The sequence below is a fragment of the Pelobates fuscus genome, chromosome 9, assembly GCF_036172605.1.
Source record: "Pelobates fuscus isolate aPelFus1 chromosome 9, aPelFus1.pri, whole genome shotgun sequence".
Classification (NCBI taxonomy): domain Eukaryota; kingdom Metazoa; phylum Chordata; class Amphibia; order Anura; family Pelobatidae; genus Pelobates; species Pelobates fuscus.
In genome coordinates, this window is record NC_086325.1 from 68,726,311 (window position 1) to 68,733,224 (window position 6,914).

Consider the following 6,914-nt stretch of genomic DNA (forward strand, 5'->3'; position numbering starts at 1 on the left):
TGTTCTTGCCTCCACCAGTAGTCTACAACTGGAGTGGGCGGAGTAACTGTTATTATTTATTTATATAGCACATTTAATTGCAACGTTGTTGCCCAAAGTGCTTCACAGTTACATTAAAACATACAGTTATAAAAACATTAGCAGGTGCAAAAGTCCCTGTCTATGACATCACGTGCTGCTGCAGCCTTGCACAGGTCAGAGTATTTTTGCGGTTGCCATCTTCAAACGGTCGTATTTTAAAAACTATAAATCCTACAGCGTAGAGCTTTATATTGTGAGAATCACAAGACACAGACCTACATTTTGATGCATAGTATGTCTCTGCAATATTAACAATGAAGGCACAGTCGCAGTTTAGAAATTGCCCTTCAAATGTGAGCTTTGCAGAGTGGAGTTTCAATGAATGTCAATGGGTGGCGTGAGTTGCAAACAAATGGTCATATTGTAAAAACTATCAGGACTATGGCTTAGCCGTGGACGTTTTTAGTGGCAGCAGGGATAGCTGAACGTTTTGATATAAGATTTGTCAAGGTGGGCCTGAAAATGAGGGAGTGGTGGCAGTTTAGAAATCATGTCCTGATTTTTCAGCTTTTGCCAGCTCCCACTCTAGCTTTGCTATTCATTCCTATGGGACAAATTTCGCCACAAGAACGACGATATTCCGTGAACCATTCGGCAAAACGTTCCACAAAGTAATAGCAATCCGATCGGGAACAATCTGCACGTTTTGGTAAATTTTTGTCTATGTAGTGTAAAAACTGTGGGAGGAGTTAGGGTGGCAAATTTGGCTATAATAAGAATAATAATAATAATATATATGTGAGATAACATTAAGTGGTCTTGCTATGCAAGAACACTTAATAACTAGAAAAGCTACAATTTCTGGGGAAATTGTGTGACGTGTTCTTGCCTCCACCAGTAGTCTACAACTGGAGTGGGCGGAGTAACTGTTATCATTTTTTTTTTTTTTTTTTAATTCTTTATTTTTGTAGTGCATAACAAGGTAACATACTTGCGCGAGGTACCCCTACGGCAGTCCTCTTGCATTGTCAAAGAATACATAACAGTGGGGTTAACAATAATACATGCACCATTTTTATATTTATAAATGAACAGTTGCTCAGTAGGAACCTTCAGTTAAATTACATTGAGTATGCTTGGCATGGTTAGGTCATCAGGCTTGGAAAACATTTTTAAGAGAGTGACAATAGTGAGATTGGGGTAGCCCTGCTAGGCTGCATTCAAGTACAGTTAACTATGATAGCAAGTTCGTTTAGTTGTTGCAAGAAGGATTTATGTAAGTTAGGTCATTGCCCTATGGCCCTGAGTTAAACTCCCCTTTCCCTGTATCAGGCTACTACCTGTTGCTTCAAGTACATTTGTGGGTCTATGCCCCCATTAATTTTCAGTGGGCTACTATCAGCAGGAACTGGCTCAGTCGCATTTAAATAAAATCGTGTTGCCTACAGGGGGTTTCCCACTTGGGGCAGCTTATACAATTTTAAATAGTGCAGGTAGGGATGCGTTATCTATGGGTCATCATACTAACTTATGTATATCAGGTTAAACCAGGCGAGCGTATGGCCACACAGAAATGTGAATATTAATATTAATATTAATATGGGTGAGGGTGATCATCGGAGCCTTGGGTGTCTGCCAGCGATTGCAATGTCCTGCATTGGGTAGGTTGTAGGTACCGGCCCCCAACACTTCACGCCACTCGGATTAGCCCCGTTTAGCCGATGCCCACCGGGTATATAAAGTTGTCCAGTATGGTGGTGGCTTTCCAAGGGCTGGTAACATCGCTTGGTGAGGAGATGTCCAGCTGTAAGCGGCAAGGATGTTGGCCCTGCAGTGGTTCAGTCGTGCGGTATAGGACTGGCTTTCGTGTGTTGGTGCACGGCACTCGTCGGCGGCTTTGTGCACGACGTCCGTCCGTAGTTCTCCTCCTCCTCTGATAGCATTGCCTCCGGAGTTTTCGTCGCTTTGCTGCAATCAGGTGAGTGCGGGATCTCTGTCTTTCCTCAGGGAGCCCCCTAGGTCTCTTCTTAGTGCCCACACGTGGGTTCATGTTCGGCTTCTGCGTGGCTGTTATTTGCCCTGTATTGCAGCTCAGCATGGCCCATATTTTGCCTATTATGGCGCTTAGTGTAACGGTCTGTCCAGTGCTTGGTTCAGCAGGTTCAGGCCGCGGCAGTTTCAGACCGCGTGTTGAGCTGGGGATATCCGCCATCTTTGGTGTCTCCATCCCTCTCTGCTTGGGAGTTTTATGGGGCCCCCAGATGCATCCGAGACCGTGGCAGTTCAGGTCTTCGGGGACCGGGATGACCCCCACCGGTCCATAGGGGGGGGGAGGGAGTTTGGAGTGCTCCTTTGTCCACCAGAGAACCGGGAGAGCGGCCGTCTCTCCTCGGCTCCCACCCGTGTAGGCCATTAAATTCGGTCGGGTCAGTCCGGCACCGGAATACCTTGAATCGGGTATCCCCCGGTGCAGTGTCGTCTCCCCGGTACGAATCTTGCGGTAAGCTGTCGGTAAGATCAGGTGGTCGGGCAATAAACCCTGAATCTGGGCTCCAGACTCAGGAGCTCTCGGCATGTGCGTCTAGTCTGCTTAGGAGTCAGGCTCCGCCCCCCTAACTGTTATCATTTATATAGCACATTTAATTGCAACATTGTTGCACAGTTACATTAAACCATACATTTATAAAAACATTTGCAGATGTGCAAAAGGCCCTGTCTATGACATCACTTGCTGCTGCAGCCTTGCACAGGTCAGAGTATTTTGGCGGTTGCCATCTTCAAACGGTCGTATTTTTAAAACTATAAATCCTACAGTGAAGAGCTTTATATTGTGAGAATCACAAGACCCAGACCTACATTTTGATGTATAGTATATCTCTGAGATATTAACAATTAAGGCACAGTCGCAGTTTAGAAATTGCCCTTCAAATGTGAGCTTTGCAGAGTGGAGTTTCAATGAATATCAATGGACTGCGTGAGTTGCAAACAAATGGTCATATTGTGAAAACTATAAGGACTATGGCTTAGCTGTGGACATTTTTAGTGGCAGCAGGGATAGCTGAACGTTTTGATATAAGATTTGTGTAGGTGGGCCTGAAAATGAGGGAGTGGTGGCAGCTTAGAAATCATGTCCTGATTTTTCAGCTTTTGCCAGCTCCCACTCTTGCTTTGCCATTCATTCCTATGGGACAAATTTCGCCACAAGAACGACGATATTCCGTGAACCATTCGGCGAAACGTTCCACAAAGTAATAGCAATCCGATCGGGAACAATATGCACGTTTTGGTAAATTTTCGTCTATGTAGTGTAAAAACTGTGGGAGGAGTTAGGGTGGCAAATTTGGCTATAATAAGAATAATAATAATAATAATATATATGTGAGATAACATTAAGTGGTCTTGCTATGCAAGAACACGTAATAATATATATGTGAGATAACATTAAGTGGTCTTGCTATGCAAGAACACTTAATAATAATATATATGTGAGATAACATTAAGTGGTCTTGCTATGCAAGAACACTTAACTATGCAAAGGAGGGGAAGTTATTGGTGACTAGGAACATACAACCAATACATGGCACGTTACTCTTGGATGTATTAGGGCTGGAGCCATGAGTAGGGTCCTGAAAATGTTGGCACTCTTCTATTGCTAGCCTTAAGACCCTTGTTACTTATGTACATAGTTGTCTAGGTAAAAAAAAAACTAAAGCCCATCAAATTTAACCTTGAATCCCATTCTTTAATGCTGTTGATCAAAAAGAAGGCAAAACATATCAGTTATATCCTTGGATATTTTGTTTATGCAAAAAAGGTTCCAAGCCTTTTTTGTATTTATCTATAGAATCTGATAAGACAACCTATTTAGAAAGAGAATTCCACATCGTTATTGTAAAAAACCCTTTCCTCTGCTATAAGAGATAACACCTTTCTTTCAGTCTCAATGAGTCACCTATTGTCTGTTGTATATTTCTGCTAATGAACAGGTTAGCACTTAGCGGTTTGTACTGACCCTGTCTATATTTGTATAGTGCATCTCTCCTGGAGGCGCCTTTTATTCTAAAGAGAAAAAAAATCCAGTTTTCCTTATAACTAATGTTTTCCATCCCCCTTTCTAGTTTCATAGCTTGTCTCTGCACTTTTTCTAACTCTGCAATGTCTTTTGTTTAAAACTGGTGTTCAAAGCTGCGCAGCATATTTAAGGTGGGACATTAATTTGTAAGGAGGCAAAATTATATTTGGGTCATGTGAATCAAAGGTATTGAATACCTGTTGCCAAGGTTTTGATCTATAATAGTACCCAAGTCCTTTTAATTTAATCATATACCTAACTCAACCCCACTTAACAAATATGTGGTTTGTGGATTCTGTATTCCAAAATGCAAGACTTTACATTTATCTGTATTAACTCCTATTTGCCTGGATTTGTAACGGATCCCCTATACTCCGGCTGAGTATATCCGTCAGGGGGCTAGCTCGCTTCATCTCCTGAGTTCCTCTTTAGACCGAGAGGCTGCTGGGCTCCTCACTGCATTCCTGGTTTGGGATCCATTCGGGAGAAAAATCCCACTTCTACCACCAATGTAACAGATCCCCTGTACTCTGGCTGAGTATATCCGTTAGTGGTCTCCTAGATCCCAAGTGCTGCAGTGATCATAGCTCTCCTGTTCCCAGCAGAGTAGTGATTAGAGCTCTCCAATCCCCCAAACATGAGCCTAGACTTCATTAAGGGGTAAAAAGAATGTGTTTAGTCCAGACTCAATGGTCTGCTTTTATACAATACAGTAAACACACCCATAACATTCCCACACAAAACAGGATAAATCCCCCTCCCCTCCCCCCTGTAGCGGTACTTACCTTATCCGGGGGCCGGACGCGGTCCTCTCTTCAAGCCGCGCGCGGTCCTGCGGCTGCACGAGCCGCGCGCGGCTCGTCCGACTGTTCTGACAGGAAGGCGGGCAGTGACCGCGAGAAGCGGTCACGTGTCCCGCCTGCAGCTAAGAGCGCGCCGCGAATCTCGGGCGCGCTCTTAAAGAGACAGTGGGAGCCTAAATTGCAAAAAGGCTCCCATTGGCTCCTGTCATGCCAATCACCCCATACACTTACCTGTTGGGGGAGTGGAAGTGACAGGAGCCAATCACATTAGTTTGAAGGCTACTTATACTTACCCTTTTCCCTTAGTTCCTTGCCCTATCGTGGTTTCTGCTACAGTTCCCTTTAGTGCTTGTTGTGTTCAGTTGTGTTTCTCCGTATTTGACCTTGGCTTTGTATTCTGACTTCGTTTTCGCTTTATCCTTTTCTGTACTGTTTGCCGGCTTGCTGATTCCTGTGTACCAGTCCCCGGCTAGTTTTCGTTTACGCTGTCTCTTTGTGCCCTTGACCTCGGATCGTTCCTGACTCTGTCTTATCCTATTACGTCGAGTCCGGCCACTCTAAGGTCCGGTAGACGTATCTCTCCTCTGTACTGTCTTCTGTTAGGCTGGATCCTGCGTGTAGGGGTATATACTCGTTACATTACGATAGGGCCATGGACCCCGCAGATTTAGCTCAACAGATGGCGACCCATGAGGCTAGATTTGTAGAGCAGGATCACCGTATGGATCAAATAGCTCAGGCTCTCCAGACGCTCTTAGCTAGAACCATTCCAGCAACCGCACCTAACCCTCCTGCACCCCTGCTTCCTGAAGTATCGACTATGCCTAACGCTACAGCACATTTAACGCCTCCTCCTAGGTATGGAGGGGATTCTAAGACATGCAGAGGGTTCATTAACCAAATAGAGTTTCATTTTGAAATGTATCCACGTTCATTTCCCACAGAGAGGTCTAAAGTTGGGTTCTTTATGCACCAACTTACCGACAAAGCACTTGAATGGGCAAACCCTATTTGGGAGGCTAATGGACCTATGGTGCATAACTTTCACAGTTTCCTAACAGCTTTTCGCAGAACTTTTGATACTATGAAAAGGTCTAAGAATGCCGCTAGAGCATTAATGAGGGTTAAACAGGGTTCTAGGTCTGTGGCTGATTACGCTATACAGTTTCGTACCCTTGCCTCACAGGTCGATTGGACCAATAATGGGTTAACTACGGCCTTCATGGAAGGTTTATCAGACTCTATATTGGATGAGGTAGCAGCTAAGGAGCTTCCTATTGCCTTAGAGGACCTTATTGACTACCTCATCGATATAGATAATAGGATTCGTGACAGGCTCTATACGAAGAACAGGAATAGACGTTTTGTTACACCTATTCAACCCAGAGTTAATATACCGGAGAGTGTTAAAGTACCTGAAGAGGAACCTATGCAATTAGGGTGTCAGACCTTCCGGCATTCGCTAACCGTGGACTTCCGGGTTCTCGGAGCGCGGCCACTCCCCCTCCTATGACGTGGTCGTTCCCAGGGTTCATAGAGAGTCCGCGCCAACACCACAGTGCTTGATCAACTCGAAAGCTCCCGCGAACTTCAAACTGGATATTTACTTCTACTGTGTATCGGACCCGGACTGTTTAATCATTTACCCTCCTTCTCCTCTCCTACGACCTCGGACTGTTTCTGGACATTCTCTTGCCTGTTGCAACCTCGATCCTCTGTGGAACCTCCATCACCAATTTGGATTATCTCTCCTTCATAAGTTAAGTAAACCAGATTGGCTCAAGTTTAATATATAACCATCTCTAATCTAAGTGGTTTGCTATCTGCTCCACTTATTAATTATCTGCATCCTAATTTGGAACTTCTCGCTGGTTGTGTTAAAGTTACCTTATCCTAAAACAACTTCAAACACCGCTGCTGGTTATAACCTGCCAGGAATTAAAGAGACAGTTCAAATTGATTATCTTTTTTATTTTAAAGTAATAAACGTTATCAAATTCAGAAATCTGCAGTTGTTT